General features: G+C 42.6%; 1 protein-coding gene and 1 pseudogene across 50 annotated transcripts in view; one reads left to right on the top strand and one right to left on the bottom strand.

Moving 5' to 3' along the window:
- Positions 1-18,003, top strand: part of USP54 (ubiquitin specific peptidase 54) — a 148,071-nt gene that overhangs the window by 65,067 nt on the left and 65,001 nt on the right. The window contains exon 1 of one of the 50 annotated variants that reach the window (XM_089313447.1): positions 17,698-17,851. The exons of the other annotated variants lie outside the window; for them this stretch is intronic. The gene's annotated coding sequence lies outside the window, so the exon portion shown is untranslated. Of the gene's footprint in view, positions 1-17,697; positions 17,852-18,003 lie in introns of those variants that run through there. 50 annotated transcript variants of the gene reach the window in all.
- On the bottom strand, positions 8,530-8,657 carry LOC149122025 (U2 spliceosomal RNA; annotated as a pseudogene).

Genomic DNA, 18,003 nt, shown 5'->3' with positions numbered 1-18,003 from the left:
GGCCATTGCAGCCATTTGGGGAGAGAACCAGTAGTTGGAAGATCTCCTTCTGTCTCTCCTCTCTCTGTCACTCTACCTTTCACATAAATAGTAAATCTTTAAAAAAAAAAAAAAAAAAGAAAGATCTTTTGGCCAGTATGAATTTGAAATTTTAAGTCCATGGTAGACATATCTTTAGGAGATAAGTGAGTCTTGTGAACTTTTTGTTACTTGGTTCACAAGCATCTTTGTTTGGAATCATTGTAACTTGTAGCAAAACAGAATAAATTCTTGATTAACTGAGGAGTTTAAGTGTGAATTTTAAATTACAAGTTGATTGTAACATTTTTTACTTTGCTCATTTAAACAGAAGTTCATTCAAAGGAACATTTGACCTGATTTTCTGAATGGTACATGGATTTTAAGTTTAGGTAAATAAGAAATAACCCAGCGCTTGGTTAACAAGTGCAAGGGAGGTCTGATTCATGACATTAAGACAATGCTAGGGAGATACTTAGCTGGAGAGATGTAAATCCTGGAGAAATCCCTGGTAGAGGAATCTACTATAAGTAGAAACTTACCTGTACCATGAAGGGATAATGGAACTTATATGACATCTACCATGCCTTTGGTCAGGGCTATGCTGTACTCTTCATTGACCTAGATGAGATTCTGGACAATTGGTTGCCACAAGGTTATGTTTCATTTTCCAGAGGGACAAATTGTTATTTTAATGTAAATCAGTATCATTATAAGCCTGGGAGATAAAGAAAACCAACAACCAGACTGCACAGGACACACTCTGAGACACCCAAGTGCAAAAGGAAAGTTATTCTATTAACTTGTTGGAGGAAATATCTTGAAACCCCTTCAGAGAAGAATTTGCTTGTGATGGAAGGTAAATGGGTTTAGGAGATCAAAGGCTGTTATTTTGGATCTTCATAACTCTGGGAATGTGCTGGAATTCTGGTACTTTCCTGATTACATCACGGCCTGGTCTAAGAGATTTATTTTCCTACCCTGCCTCTTTTGTTATGTTGTAAGGGTATAAAAGGTTTAACTTTTTCCCCCCTAAAGAGCTTTTCAATCTCTCAGTGCTACATAAACATTAAATAATTAGGCTGTAGTTTACATACGCTTCACATTTTAGATTGCAATGTTTGCATTCTTTTAATTATTATATAATAAATTTGAAAAGTATAAATAGACTTATAATACAGATGGATTATTTGAAAGTATGGATGAGCTGAACTTGATTCTAGTAGCTGAGAAATTTAAATTGTTAGAATAGTAGTTTGAAGAAATAGTCCTTCATCCAGGCTAGAGAGCTTCATTTCTTGAAAGTATGTGAAGGAGTGAATCATCATAACTTGATTCTACCTGAAGGATGTTGCTGTTATTTCCCACTTTAAAAATATTTTTATAGAATATGAAAATAATATATTGTATCTTAGAACTGGATTTTTTTTTTTTTTTTTTTTACAGGCAGAGTGGACAGTGAGAGAGAGACAGAGAGAAAGGTCTTCCTTTGCCGCTGGTTCACCCTCCAATGGCCTTGGCGGCTGGCGCACCGCGCTGATCTGATGGCAGGAGCCAGGTGCTTATCCTGGTCTCCCATGGGGTGCAGGGCCCAAGCACTTGGGCCATCCTCCACATCCATCCCGGGCCACAGCAGAGAGCTAGACTGGAAGGGGAGCAATCGGGACAGAATCCGGCGCCCTGACCGGGACTAGAACCAGTGTGCTGGTGCCACAAGGCGGAGGATTAGCCTATTGAGCCACGGCGCCGGCCTTTTGAACTGGATTTTAACCAGTATACTAAGATAAGAAAAACAAAGGAAAAATACAAAGATTAGAAAGGAAGGAACAAAGTTCTGGTTATTTGTAGATGATGTTATTGACTATACTGTTTATTTGAAAGGCAGAGTTACAGAGAGGCAGAGGCAGAGAGGCAAAGGGAGAGAGAGAGAGAGAGAGGGAGATCCTCCATCGGCTGATTCTCTCCCCAAATAGCCGCAAAGCCAGGGCTGCGCTGATTAGAAGCTAGGAGCCAGGAGCTTCTTCCAGGTCTCCCACGTGGGTGCAGGGGCCCAAGGACTTGGGCCATCCTCTACTGCTTTCCCAGGCCACAGCAGAGAGCTGGATTGGAAGTGGAGCAGCTGGGACTCCAGCCAGCGCCCATATGGGATGTTGGCACTTCAGGTGACAACTTTACCCACTATGCCACAGTGCTGGCCCCATGATTGACTATTTTTAAAAATCCCCAGAATCTACTGATTAATAAAAGAATCCCTAAGAGTGTATAGCAGATTGTTGCATATAAGAATGGCCGGCTCCGCGGCTCACTTGGTTGATCCTCCGCCTGCGGCGCCGGCACCCCAGATTTTAGTCCCAGTTAGGGCGCCGGATTCTGTCCCGGTTGCTCTTCCAGTCCAGCTCTCTGCTGTGGCCCGGGAAGGCAGTGGAGGATGGCCCAAGTGCTTGGGCCCTGCACCCTTATGGGAGACCAGGAGGAAGCACCTGGCTCCTGGCTTTGGATCAGCGCAGCGTGCCAGCCGTAGCAGCCATTTGGGGGGTGACCCAACAGAAGGAAGACCTTTCTCTCTCTCTCTCTCACTGTCTAACTCTGCCTGTCAAAAAAAAAAAAAAAAAGTAACACACTTAAAACAAGGGCAACAGGGGACTGGTATTGTGGTGCCATGGGTTAAGCTGCCGCCTGCAACACTGGCATCCCATATGGGAGCCAGTTCAACTCCAGGCTGCTTCACTTCCAATCCAGCTCCCTGCTAACACAACTGAGAAAGCAGTGGAAGGTGGTCTCCTGCACCCACATGGAAAACCCATATAAAGCTCCTGTCTTCTGTCCAGCGCAGTCCTGGCAAATTGCAGCCCTTTGGGGAGTAAACCAGCAGATGGAAGATCTCCCTCTCTGTCTCTCTCTAACTCTGCCTTTCAAATAAATAATCTTTAAAAATGGTCAATGAAAACAATATAAATTACCTTGTAAGTATTATATGAGTGTTAACTATTTTTAATAGAATGGCTTCACTTCTTAGAGGACTTAATGATTCACAGGCTTGGGATCTGCGCAGCATTCCGGCCACAGCGCGCTGGCCAGTAGTGGCCATTTTGGGGGTAAACCAACGGAAGGAAGACCTTTCTCTTTCTCTCTGTCTCTCTCGCTCTCACTGTCTAACTCTGCTTGTCAAAAAAAAAAAAAAAAAAAAAAAAAAAAAAAAAGATTAAGGTAGCGAGGCCGGTGCGGTGGTGCAACGGCCACACACACACACACACACACACAAAAGCCCTGGCCTGAAGCGCCAGCACCAGCATCCCATATGGGCACCAGTTCTAGTCCCAGCTGCTCTTCTTCTGATCCAGCTCTCTACTATGGCCTGGGAAAGCAGTAGAAGATGGCCCAAGTCCTTGGACCCCTGCACCCACATGGGAGACCTGGAAAAAGCTCCTGGCTCCTGGCTTCAGATCAGCGCAGCTTAGGCGGTTCCCATCTGGGAAGTGAACCAGCGTATGGAAGACCTCTCTCTCTGTCTCTACCTCTCTGTAACTCTGTCTTTCAAATAAATAAAAAATAAATCTTTTAAAAAAAAGATTAAGATAGCACATTTAGTTGTGTTTCTATAAGTAGCAACAAACAGAAAATAAATTGAAAAAAGCTTTTGTCATAGCAGCAATGTGTATGTGGTAGATTTGAAGAAATCTAATAAAGACTGTAAGATATTTATGTAGGCCGGTGCCGTGGCTCAACAGGCTAATCCTCCGCCTAGCGGCGCCGGCACACTGGGTTCTAGTCCAGGTCGGGGCGCCGGATTCTGTCCTGGTTGCCCCTCTTCCAGGCCAGCTCTCTGCTGTGGCCAGGGAGTGCAGTGGAGGATGGCCCAAGTGCTTGGGCCCTGCACCCCATGGGAGACCAGGATAAGCACCTGGCTCCTGGCTTCGGATCAGCGCGGTGTGCTGGCCGCAGCGTGGCGGCTGTGGCGGCCATTGGAGGGTGAACCAACGGCAAAGGAAGACCTTTCTCTCTCTCTCTCTCTCTCACTGTCCACTGTGCCTGTCAAAAAAAAAAAAAAGATATTTATGTAAATTATCACAGAAATTCAATGTAATGAGTAATCTTCAAGTGGCCACTGTGTTTAGGTCAAAATAGAATATTGCTGGAGCTGGCACTGTGGCATAGTGGGCTAAGCTTCTGACTATGGTACCAGCATCCCATATGAAACCAGTTCTAATCCCAGATGCTCCTCTTCCAATCCAGCTCTCTGCTATGGTCTAGGAAAGTAGGAGGGGATGGCCCAACTGTTTGGGCCCCTGCACCTTTGTGGGAGACCGGGAAGAGGCTCCTGGCTTCTGGCTTCTGGTCAGCCCAGCTCTGGCCACTGTGGCCATTTGGGGAATGAACCAGTTGATGGTGGACCTTTCTCTCTGTCTTTCCCTCTCTCTGTCTGTAACTCTACCTCTCAAATAAATACATAACAAAATCTAAATAAATAAATAAATGGAATATTGCTAGCACCATAGATATTCACTTTACCTTTTTTCTCGGCCACATCACCTGTTTTCTTAGGGAAAACCACTTTATTACTGTTTGTGATAATCGTGTCCTTGTTTATAGAATGGATACATCAATGATAAAACTACCTTAAAGGCCGGCGCCGTGGCTCACTAGGCTAATCCTCCGCCTTGTGGCGCCGGCACACCGGGTTCTAGTCCCGGTCGGGGCGCCGGATTCTGTCCCGGTTGCCCCTCTTCCAGTCTAGCTCTCTGCTGTGGCCCGGGAGTGCAGTGGAGGATGACCCAAGTACTTGGGCCCTGCACTCCATGGGAGACCAGGATAGTACCTGGCTCCTGCCATCGGATCAGTGTGGTGTGCCGGCCCCAGCGCGCTGGCCGCGGCAGCCATTGGAGGGTGAACCTGTGGCAAAGGAGGACCTTTTTCTCTGTTTCTCTCTCACTGTCCACTCTACCTGTCAAAAACAAACAAACAAACAAACAACAACAACAAGAACAACAAAAAACTACCTTAAAATTACTTGGTTTTGAAGCTTCATTTTAAATAGAATCATTATATATGCATTTTGTGTCTTTATCAGCAATAGTTTTTATAAAACTATTCATGTTTTTGTGATTTATTTTATTCATTTTCATTGTTGTATTTCTTTGCATAAATAAATCACTGTCCATTCTACTCCTAATAGTCATTTGAATTGTTTTTGGTATTTGAATTTTATGAGCAACATTGCTAAGAACATACTTGTATATGTCTACATATGTGTATTGTTTCTTTTGTGTGGATATCCAGGACTAGAATTACTGTATCCTAGGATTTGTATGTCTCTAGCTTTTTTAAACAATGTGGTCTTCCATTGTTTTCATATATTAAGCTGTGGTATTAATGTATAGTCTGATTGGCAAGTTTTTTCTTGAGGTTGAGAAAAGTCAATTCTGAAATTTTATTTATTTACTTTGACTTTATTTGAAAGGCAGAGACTGAGCGAATGAGCTTTCATCTGGTGATCCACTGCCCAAATGCCTTCCAACAGCTGGTTCAGGCTGAAACCAGGAGCCTGGAATTCCATCCAAGTTAGTAGGGAAACCCTACTCATTATAGTCACTCAGGACTCAGTTGCCAAAGCTAAAATCATACTGGATATTATTAGTTGCTATGCCAGGGGAACATAGAACTGGCATAGGCAGATAAAGGCTGTAACTTTCCTTCTCCTCACAACTTATTGGCAAGAGCTAATGTCTTGTCTTACTGAACCACAGTGGGGCCAAGACATACGATCCTATCATGATTTTTACAAGAGGGAAGAGCCAGAAATATGAGTATTCTGCCAACAGAATAAATGACTGTCATACCTTACCTGAAATCAAGATTGTTATAAAACTATAATAATTAATATAGTGTGGTTTGGCTACAGTAAGATGAATAAATCAATGGAACAAAATCAAGAATTCAGAAACAGACATTGGAAGCTTACCGTTTGCTCTGTGAATCAAAAGAGAAAGTGAACTTTTCAATAAATGGTGTTTGGATGATTGGTTATCCATATAGAAAAAGAGAAATAGATCCTATTTTGGTATTATACCAAAAATAAGAGTTTGATATGAATCAAGGACTAAAATATGAAAGACAGCATTTTTAAAGTTTCAAAAGAAAATATGAAATAATGTCATGACTCAAAGATAGGAAAGGACTTATTAAATTAAATAAGACATGAGAGGGTGGGCATTTGGTGTAGTGGTTAAGTTGCCCTTTGGACGCTTATATCTGCATCTCATTTAAGAGTGACTGGTTTATGTCAACAGCTACTCCACTTCCTAACTCTGCCCTCCTGATAATGTGCACTCTGGAAGGCAGCAGATGTTGCTGAAGTTCTAAAGTCCCTGCAAACCTTTTGGGAGACCCAGATGGAGTTGGAGGCTCCTGGCTTTGGCCTATCCCAGCCCTAGCTGTTGCAGGCATCTGGGGAGTGAGCAGTGAATGGAAGATCTCTCTTGGTTTCTCTCTGTCTCTTTACTTTTAAATAAAATGAAAATAAATAAGTAAAAAAGGCACAAAATACAAGATTAAAAATGAATAAATATTTTATTGTAGAAAGTTCAAGAACTTAAGACCCCATAAAATAAAGAGACAAGACTGCAAACTGGAAGAAAATATCTGATATATGTAAGTCGTCAAAGGGTTAGTATCTAGCTTAGTGCTGCAAGCATAAATAAAATATAGATGATGGCCAGCTGTTTGGTGCTACAGTTAAGTCACTGCTTAAAACCTCTGCATCCCATATCAATTTGCCTGGTTCAGTCTCAGCTACTCCACTTCACATCTAGCTTCCTTCTAATGTGCATCCTAAAAGGTAGGTGCACACTCAAATATTTGGTTCCTCTCAAATACTTGGGTTCCTTTCATCTACATGGGAGACTCGGATGAAGCCCTTGCTGTTGCAGGTGTTTGGTGGGGCGGGGGGATGAACCAGTGATGGGAGATCTTTCTCTATTTCTCTCTTTGTCTCTCTGCCTTTCAAGTAAAATGAAAATAAAAATTGATTTAAAAAGATAAATGAGCAAAGATATAGATAGGCATTTCTGAGAATAGGAAACCTAAATGGACCCCAAGCATATGTAAGATGCTTCCTTGCATTAGTAATTTAAGAAATGCAATTAACCTTTCAGGTTGACAGAAATTAAAAAAGCTGATAAAATTGTCACCAGAAAGGTAGAATAGTGGGAACTTTTATACATTGCTATTTGGAATATACATTGCTATTTGGAATATAAACTGATACCACTACTTGGGAAAACTTTGTCATCGCTTAGTAAAATTGAACTTATACATAAGCTACCACCCAGAAGTTTCACTCCTAGGCATATTTTAAAAAATGTCTTGATATGTGATATACTGAAAAGATAATGAGAATGTTGAAACTAGTCTTTTTTGTGTGATAAAGAAAAATGTAAATAACTGATTTCAACTATAGTAGAGTGGATTTTAAAATTATAGTTTTATTCCCATAGTAAAATATCATGTAGTAGTAAAAACGAATAGCCTGCAGTTACATTTCTCAGTTTTCAGTAATCTCAAAGATACCACTTAGAATTAAAGAAAAACCAAGTCGGGTTCTGGTGCTGTGGCATAGCCGGTAAAGCCACTTCTTATAGTGCCCCATCCCATATGGGTGCCGGTTTGAGTCCGAGTCCCAGCTGCTCCACTTCCAATCCAGCTCTCTACTATGGCCTGGGAAAGCAGTGGAAGATGGCCCAAGTCCTTGGGCTCCTGCCCCTGTGTAGGAGACTCGGAAGAAACTCCCGGCTCCTGGCTTCAGTTTGGCACAGCTCCAGCCTTTGTAGCCATCTGGGGAGTGAACCAGCGGGTGGACGACACATCTCTCTCTCTCTTTCTCTCTCTCTCTCTGCCTCTCCATAACTCTGCCTTTCAAATAAGTAAATAAATCTTTTTTAAAAAAGTCACAGAAGATTATGTAAATTTTTATTCCATTTATATACAAATGAAAACCAGGCAAAACCAAACTACATATTTTTCAGAGATTCATACATATCATAAAACTAATAGAGAAAAAGGGAATGATTTTCATCAAATTTGGGATAGCAGTTGCCTCTGCAAGATGAGAGGAGGAGGATGTAACACCTGGGGAGCCTCAAACTCAGTGTTTATTTTTCCATTTCTTTAATTGGGTTGTGGGCACATGGATATTTATTTATTTTTTGGCTATATTTATAGCATTTTAAAAAATATTTATTTATTTATTTATTTGATAGGCAAAGTTACAGAGAGGCAGAGGCAGAGAGAGAGAGAGAGAGAGAGAGAGAAAGATGTCTTCCGTCCTCTGGTTTACTCCCCAAATGTCCGCCATGGCCAGAGCTGCACCAATCCAAAGTCAGGAGCCGGGAGCTTCTTCTGGTTCTCCCACGTGGGCGCAGGGGCCCAAGGACTTGGGCCATCTTCTACTGCTTTCCCAGGCCATAGCAGAGAGCTGGATGGGAAGAAGAACAGCTGGGACTCAAACTGATGCCCATATGGAATGCCAGCACTGCAGACGGCAGCTTGACTTTCTACACCACAGTGCCAGCCCCTATATGTAGCATTTGAACATATGCAAATATATATTACACTTGATCTTAGCCAAAAGGCTGAGAAGTGATTATAAGTACATAATATATTCGTTTTTTTGTGTGATCATTTTTTGTTATAAAATATAGAAAAGTACTGTGATCATTCTAGAAAGCACACTAAACTAAAAAAAAACTAGAAATTGCCTGAATTCCAACATAGAGATTGTCATTCTAGGTTTCCTCTCTGGCTTGTGATCCTTCTAGCAATAAGTCTTTTGCTTAGTATTTTTGTAAGAAGAATACTTGTTTTTAGATCTCTAAATTTTCTCTATGTGTAGTATTTTCCTACTTTATTTACTTTATTTATTTATTTATTTTTTGACAGGCAGAGTTAGACAATGAGAGAGAGAGAGAGAGAAAGGTCTTCCTTTCCGGTGGTTCACCCCCCTAATGGCTGCTACCGCAGGTGCGCTGCGCCAATCCGAAGCCAAGAGCCAGGTGCTTCCTCCTGGTCTCCCATGCGAGTGCAGGGCCCAAGCACTTGGGCCATCCTCCACTGCCTTCCCAGGCCACAGCAGAGAGCTGGACTGGAAGAGCAACCGGGACTAGAACCTGGGGTGCTGGTGCCACAGTGAGCTGCGGCGCCAGCCCTACTTTATTTACTTTAACCTAAGAATACCCTGGATTGCTATTTTAAAGTTACTGTCTTCTTATGACCTTGAAGTGACTCCTAGTTGTCTCTTAAATCACTTAAAAAGGTGTGGTTATAGATGTTTTAAGACCTAATTTCACACTTCTTTTTCTCTCTTTCTCTTCCCTAGACACTCTCCATTTCAGCTTTGGTAGCAGACCCTTGCTATGCCTATCTCCCAAACATTTCAGACACCATTCACTTTGGATTATTTTCTGTGTTTTGCCAAACCACATCCACCTTGCAGAACTCAGCTTCAGAAAGTTTCCTTCTTCATGAACTTTAAAAAATATGCCTGTTTGAGTTTACCAGTATTTAGCATGGCCAAATACGTTTTAGGGAAGGGAGCTCAATTCTTATTCCCTCTTAGTGTTTCTTCAGTGTCTAGCACAGTGCCCTGACCATAATGTAAATAACTCTGCTTTCAGGCCGGCGCCATGGCTCAATAGGCTAATCCTCCACCTTGCGGCGCCGGCACACCGGGTTCTAGTCCCGGTCGGGGTGCCGGATTCTGTCCCGGCTGCCCCTCTTCCAGGCCAGCTCTCTGCTGTGGCCAGGGAGTGCAGTGGAGGATGGCCCAAGTCCTTGGGCCCTGCACCCCATGGGAGACCAGGAAAAGCACCTGGCTCCTGGCTCCTGCCATCAGATCAGCGCGGTGCGTCGGCCGCAGCGCGCCGGCCGCGGCGGCCATTGGAGGGTGAACCAACGGCAAAAGGAAGACCTTTCTCTCTGTCTCTCTCTCTCTCACTGTCCACTCTGCCTGTCAAAAAAACAAACAAAAAAAAACAACTCTGCTTTCTTGGAGTGATATACACTTTAATAGTTGTTGGATTTCTGTTACTGAGATGTTGGTGTCTGTCTTTTTCCTTTCATTTGCTTTTGTCTTTTTTTTTTTTTTTTAAGATTTTATTTATTTATTTGAAAGGCAGAGTTACAGAGAGGCAGAGGCAGAGAGAGAGAGAGGTCTTCCATCCAATGGTTCACTCCCCAGACGGCTGCAATGGCTGGAGCTGTGCCAATCCGAAGCCAGGAGCCAGGAGCTTCCTCCAGGTCCCCCATGCAGGTGCAGGGGCCCAAGGACTTGGCCCATCATCTACTGCTATCCCAGGCAGGCCATAGCAGAGAGCTGGATGAGAGGAGGAGCAGCCGGGACTAGAACCGGCGCCTATATAGGATGCTGGTGCTTCAGGCCAGGGCGTTAACCCACTGTGCCACAGCACCAGCCCCCTGTTTGTATTCTCTAAGACTAAGTTTGATATTTTCTTGTAACAAGGAACTTCAAAATTTCTCAAGTTGAAATACTCTGTAAGAACTTGCCAATTCTATAAAGTCAAATTTATTTTTAATTTTAATTTATTTATTTTCATTTTATTTGAGAGGCTAAGAGAGCGAGTTCGCCCATCTGCTGGTTCATTCCTCTAAGGTTCATAGATAGCCAAGACTTAGCCAGGCTAATGTCAGGACCCTGGAACTCAAGCTGGGTTGCCCATTTGGGTGACAGGGACCCAGTACCATCACCTCTGCCTCCTGGGGTGTGTTTTATCGAAACCGTACCCAGGACTTTGATAGGAGCTGCAGTGTTCTAAGCCGTGTCTCAATCCTGTGCTGAATACTTGCTCCCAAATCAACCGTCTTTCTTTTTTTCTTTCTTTCTTTCTTTCTTCTTCTTCTTCTTCTTTTTTTTTTTTTTTAATATTATTTATTTCCTTGAAAGGCAGAGTGACAGAGGCAGAGGCAAAGAGAGAGAGAGGTCTTCCATCCACTGGTTCATTACCCAGATGGCCACAATGCCAGGAGCTGCACCGATCCGAAGCCAGGAGCCTTGTGCTTCTTCCTGGTCTCCCATGTGGGTGCAGGGGCCCAAGAACTGGGGCCATCTTCTACTGCTCTCCAAGGCCAAAGCAGAGAGCTGGATTGGAACGGGAACAGCCGGGACTAGAACCAGCAGCCATATAGAATGCTAGTGCCGCTGGCGGAGGATTAACCTACTGTGCTACAGTGCTGGCCTCTCAACTTTCTTTATTTTGGAGTATAATGTTTAGTCTACAACCTACTTTTCTTTTCTTTTTGTTTTTAAGATTTATTTATTTGAAAGGCAGAGTTACAGAGGCAGAGGCAGAGAGAGAGAGAGAGAGAGATGTCTCCCATCCACTGATGCTCTCCCCAAATGGCCACAAGGGCTTGGAGCTGGGTTGGCTGATTCAAAGCCAGGAGCCTGGAGTTTCTTCCAGGTCTCCTATGTGAGTGCAGGGGCCCAAGGACCTGGGTCATCTTCTACACCATTCCTAGGCCATAGCAGAGAGCTTGATTAGAAGTGGAACAGCAGGGGCTGGCACTGTGGCGTAGTGTGTAAAGCCTCTGCCTGCAGTGCCAGCATCCCATATGGGCGTTGGTTCAAGTCCTGGCTTCTCCACTTCCAATCCAGCTCTCTGCTATGGTTTGGGAAAGAAATAGAAGATGGCCCAAGTCCTTGGGCCCTTACACCCATGTGGGAGACCCGGAAGAAGCTCCTTGTCCCTGGCTTCAGATCGGCTCATTTCTGGCTGTTGGCCAGTTGTGGAGCGAACCAGCAGATGGAAGACCTCTCTCTTTCTCTTTGCCTCTGCCTCTCTGTAACTCTGCCTTTCAAATAAGTAAATAAATAAATATTAAAAAAAAAAAGTGGAGCAGCTGGGTCTTGAACCAGTGCCCATATGGGATGCTGGCATCGCAGGCAGCGGCCTTACCCGCTACACCACAGTGTCGACCCCTACAACCTACTATTAGGTGAGATGCATCACTGTTCTTTTTCTCAGTTGCATACTTTACCTTGTACCAACTTCTAAAATGCACTTAGAATTGGCCTTCAGTGAACATCTTTCAGTTCGTGTCTTTAATATTTTCTTTCCTTCTGCTCTATGAACATTTGTCAATATTCCTATGCCTTGTGATCTTCTCTCTATATATTTTATGCAGCGCTCATAGTTTCTTTTGGTGATTTCTACAAAATATTTATGATTATTCACTTCTTTTGGTCTGGCAAAATGTACTATTTTTTTCCCCTGTGTTACTTGATCCTAAGTCCCTAAAATAATTTCAGCTTCAGAACCTTGCATGGGTTTTAGTAATAATGGCTTTCATTGAAAAGAATTTGAGTCAGTCTGTTGTTTTACTTACTTTGAACTATATGCCTATCAACCCTGACTTAGCAAATAAAAGAAGTTTGTGTGCTAATTACTTTGCTCCCTCAGAAACTCCAAATTTATTCCCATCTAGTATCACTAAAAGATTTTTTCTGGACCTTAATTGTTGTCTGTAGCCCAGACTTCGTATTATTATTCATATTGAATCTGGTGTCATGCCCCCATCCCCTAGGGTATAACTTTACTTTGGTGTTGGCTTATTTATTTATCTCTGTTCAGGGGAGGAAATCCGTCCTCTGTACTTAGTATGCTAGAAAGATTTTGTTCTCCTTCCAGGGATTGTACTAGAGGCTTTGCAGTGCCAGGATGTAGGACAGAGTGTTTTTTGTTAATAAGCAAAAAAAAGAATTTTGCATTGATTGATTAAACTTGACAAATCTTCTCAATTAGTGATTTTTCTTTTTAAGAACGCTAGTGTAAGTCTTAAAAGCCGGAATGGTGCTGAAGGTGGGGGGGGGGGGGGTAAGAAGTACCTTTTTGTTTGTAAGATGTCCTGAAATGTCTGTATCTGGAAATATAAAACTATATTTTCAGCAATATTGATCCAGACCTTTCTGTCTCTCTCTTCTTCTTCTTCTTCTTCTTCTTCTTCTTCTTCTTCTTCTTCTTCTTCTTCCTCCTCCTCCTCCTCCTCCTCCTCCTCCTCCTCCTCCTCCTTCTCCTCCTCCTCTTTCTTCTCCTCCTTTTCTTCCTTCTCCTTCTCCTCCTTCCTTCCTTCTCCTTCTTCTCCTCTCCTTCTTCTAATTTAGGTCCCACATATAAGAGAGAACGTGCAGTATTTTTTTCTGGGCCTGTCTCATTTCACTCAACATGATGTCCTCAGAGTTGTGTCTATTTTGCTGCAAATTATAGAATTTCATTCTTTTTATAGCTGAATAATATTCCTTTGTGTATATATACCACATTTTCTTTTTTCATTCATCTGATGATGAGCACATTGGTTGATTCCAAATTTTGACTATTGTGAACAGTGCTGCTATGAACATGGTGTTGCAGGTATTTCTTTGATACATCGTGTTCAAGTATTTTGGGTATGCACCTAGAAGGGGGATTGCTGGATCATATGACACGTCTATTTCTAGATTTTTAAGAAGTCTCTACGTTGTTTTCCACAGTGGCTGTACTAATTTACATTCCCACCAACAGTGTGTTAGTGTTTCCCTTTGTCCACATCGTCCCCAACATTTATTATGCTCTTTGTCTTGATGGTGAGCCCACTAAGAGTGTGAATGACTATATGGAATTCCAGAAGTCAGAGCTTTGAGACTTGAGTCCTGGAATTGAAAAAGGAAATGGTCAATGGAGTAGAAAGAAAACCAGGAGAGTGTGGTGCCCTGAAAGCTATGGGAAGAAAATATTTCACAGATCAGCTGAGTTAAATGATATTGAGACACCAAATGAAATGAGGACCAAGAATTGACCATTCCATTCAGATCCGGCTAAAAAGCCCATGAGAGTATCTCAGGCATGGAAAGCCAAGACACTGTGGCAAAAAATGACCTAAATGAAAGATCTCTGTGAGTGAGATCTCAGTGGAAAGAAGAAGCCATCAAAGAAGGAGGTACCTTTCTCTGAAGGGAGGAGAGAACTTCCACTTTGATTATGAACTTGTCTAAATAAGGTCGGAGTTTGTGAACTCAAGAAGCTTCCATAGCCTTGGCAGCTTATGACAGGAGCCTCGGGTGATTACTGGCGTCATAAATAGGAGTGTCAATTGTTAAATCAACAACAGGAGTCACTGCGCACTTGCTCCCCTTGTAGGACCTCTGTCCTAACTAATCTTCAAACAGTACTTTATACTTTGTGTATCTGTGTGGGTGTAGACCATTGACATCTTTACTCAGTATAAAGTTGATCTTCTTTATATAGGGATAATTAAAAATGAATCTTAATGAAGAATGGGATGGGAGAGGGTTGTAGGAGATGGGATGGTTTGTGGGTGGGAGGGTGGTTATGGGGGGAAGAACCTCTATAATCCAAAAGTTGTACTTTTGAAATTTATATTTATTAAATAAAAGTTTTCTATAAAAAAAAAGAATTGACCATTCAAGATTGGTGGGGCTTCCTATTTTTTTTTTAACATTTATTTTATTGAGTTGAAAGATGGAGTTACAGAGTGAAGTAGAGACAGAGAGAGAGGTCTTCCATCCACTGGTTCATTCCCCAAATGGCCACAATGGCTGGAGCTGAGAGCCGATCCAAAGACAGGAGCCAGGAGCCTTATCCAGGACCCACATGTGGGTGCAGAGGCCGAAGGACCTGGGCCGTCCTCTGTTGCTTTCCCAGGAACATTAGCAGGGAGCTGGATTGGAAATGGAGCAGCTGGGACCAGACATGGCACTCATATGCAATGTTGGCGCTGTAGGCTGGGGCTTTAACCTCCTATGCCACAGAGCTGGCCATTGTTGAGTTTTTTAAGTTGCTGATATATTTGTGATATTAATCCTTTGTCACATAGGTGGTTTGCAAATATGTTTCCCGTTCTGTAAGGTATCTCTTCACTCGGTTGATCATTTCCTTTGCTGTGCAAAAGCTTCATTTATTTAGTTACACTTTTGTTGCCTGTGCTTTGGGAATCTTGTCCAAGAAGTCATACCCTGTCCCATTATCTTGGAGTGTTTCCCCTATGTTTTCTTCCAGCAACTTCATAGTCTCAGGTCTTAAATATGGGTCTTTGATCCATCTTGAATTGACTTTTGCAAATGGTGAGACATATGGATCTAATTCCATTCTTCTACATATATAAATCCAGTTTTGCCCAGCACCGTGTATTGAAGAGCCTATCCTTACTCCACTGTATGGTCTGAGCACTTTTGTCAAAAACCCGTACGGTAGGGTAGGCACTGTGGCATAGCAGGTAAATCTGCCACCTGCAGTGCCAGCATCCCATATGGATGCCAGTTCAAGTCCCGGCTGCTTCACTTCTGAACCAGCTCTCTGCTATGGCCTGTGAAAGCAGTGGAAGATGGCCCAAGTCCTTGGGCCCCTGCGCCTGCATGAGAGACCCGAAGGAAGGTCCTGATTCCTGACTTTGTATCAGCGCAGCTGTGGCCGTTGCAGCCATTTGGAGAGTGAACCAATGAATGGAAGACCTGTCTCTCTCTCTCTGCCTCTGCCTCTCTATAACTCTGCCTTTTAAATAAATAGATGGATAAATCTTAAAAAAAAAAAATCAGTAGGCAATATGTTCAACATTAATTTTTTTAAAAGATTTATTTATTTGAACATCTGAGTTATATATAGAGAGGGAGAGATAAATCTTTTTTGTTTGTTTTTTTATAAGTTTATTTATTTGAAAGGCTGAATTACAGAGAGGCAGAGGCAGAGAGAGAGAGAGAGAGAGGTCTTCCATCCTTGGTTCACTCCCCAGATGGCTGCAATAGCCAGAGCTGGGCTGATCCGAAGCCAGTAACCAGGAGCTTCTTCCGGGTCTCCCATTTGGGTGCAGGGGCCCAAGGACTTGGGCATCTTCTGCTTCTCTCCCAGACCATAGCAGAGAGTTCTCATATGGGATGCCAGCACTGCAGACGGTAGCTTTACCTCCACTATACTACAGTGCTGGCCCTGACAGATCTTCTAACATCTGCTGCCCCACCCTCCGCCACTGCCTCCCTAGATGGCTGCAACAGTCAGAGCTGAGTCAGGCTGAAGCCAGGAGCCAGGAGCCAGGAGACTCCTTTAGGTCTCTCATGTGAATGCAGGGATCCAAACACTTGGACTTCTGCTGCTTTTCTCAGGTAGTCAGCAGGGAGCTGGATCATAAGTGGAACAGCTGGGACATGAACCAGTGCCCACATGGGATGCCAACATTGCAGATGGTGACATTACCTACCAGGCCACAACACCACACCTCAACATTATTTTATGATTCCCCGCTAAAAGCAATGCCCCAGAATGTGGCTCATCTCTGTCTTTTGTGCATTGTCTTGAAGTCTTGGTGTTTCTGTCTCTGTCTTTGTGTGTATGTGGAATTGTGTTTTGTATAGATAGTGGGAAAGAGTGTAATAGGTAGGTTATGACGGTCTTAAACCCCACAACTACAAATGCAAAATACAGGGTTATGAATCAAATGCAAATAAACCCTTGGACTCTTGGGGGAGATATGGTACTTATAACCGAATTTAGATTAAATGGACTAATATAGGATATATGAATACTTTTCTAACTAGGAAGCCCAATAGGTAGTGGTTTTTAGACATAAGTTTAGAGAATCCCAAGGGAGAAACTACCCAGCTGTTCTCTGCCTTCCCCAAAGTTGGATGAAGTTCCTATTATACTGACTAGATGTTTGATGATATTAAGTAATTTTTGTTTACCTTTTTTAGGTGTGTTGACAATGTTGTTATGTTTTAAATAAAAATTCTCTGTTTAACAGATGTATTCTGAAATATGTACAAATGAAAAATGTCTACATGAGTTTCAAAATGCTCTAAGAGTGGGGCAGTTGGTGAGGTTGGCCATGGGTGGATAATTGTTGAAACTGGATGATGGATAGTTGGGAGTTTATTATGCTAGTCTGTCTACTCTTTGTACATTTGGAATTTTCTACAATAAAATATTAAGAATCCTTTGTTATTATTTTGAGTACCAAGGGGTAAATTTGCATATTTTTTTGCCACAATATTCTTTTGAACACACAAAACCAGTGAAATTTCTGTTTTCTGGAAGTCAGTATCCTTAAGGACTAGTCCTGTATCTTATTTCCAGAGCATTATGTTTACAAACAGGCTAGATTGGCCACATTTAGGTTCTATGATTTCCCAGGAGGTGTAGAGAAAGGAGTGATCATGAGAAAAAGGATGATTTGGGAAGCCCAGATAAAGAAGGAAACCAGAGGAGTTGAGTTAGTGGCAAGGTGGAAACTGTGTCTCGCCTTTGCAGAAGATAATGTTGGATCCCCCTCAGTGATGGGTTAGACTGCTGACTGGGGCACTTTCCAAAGACTTTGGATCCACAAAGCACCAAAATTAGTCACTGCCTTTCTCCTAAATCCACACCTTCTCTACTCTTGAGTTCTTTTAGATGTAAAACTAGGAAATCTCAAGAGAGAAACAAACAACTGTTCCCTGCCTAGAGACAAAAGCCTGTGTTTCAGTGGAAAAAGCTTGGGCAACAGCTGCATTTGTAGCTGCCAGAGCACAAAGATTTTCTGTCTTTATGGCACTTCTGTCGTATTTACATGGTTTTTACTAATCCAAATAATTATGTGTTCATGTGGATAGAATTGTTTGCTACTTGATCCAAGAGAGCCGGGTGGGGAATCACCTGCTTTTAGTCATTAGAGTCTTGTTGCTTTTGTACTGTATCCAAGAAAATAGTTAACAGACAAAAAATAATTGCCTTTTCCTGAGAAGAAAAGGAAGACCTCTTTGGTTTCACCCTGTGAAGAAGATCAAAGAGAAACCTCAAAGGTGGGTTTTCTTTTCTTGTTGAAATGGAACTGTCAGGGACCCCACAGGGGTTTAGTCTCCCTACCCTTTCTCCCTCCCTGCCACAGAACTCAGCGATTGGAAGAATACCAGTTTTTGTTCCTTATTGGTGCTGCCACCTGTTCTTACTGCTG

The sequence above is a fragment of the Oryctolagus cuniculus genome, chromosome 15 (genome assembly GCF_051225735.1).
Source record: "Oryctolagus cuniculus isolate XC-2025 breed Fujian yellow rabbit chromosome 15, ASM5122573v1, whole genome shotgun sequence".
NCBI classification, from domain to species: domain Eukaryota; kingdom Metazoa; phylum Chordata; class Mammalia; order Lagomorpha; family Leporidae; genus Oryctolagus; species Oryctolagus cuniculus.
The sequence above is the reverse complement of the archived record's forward strand: the minus strand, read 5'-3'. Positions and strand labels throughout refer to the sequence as shown.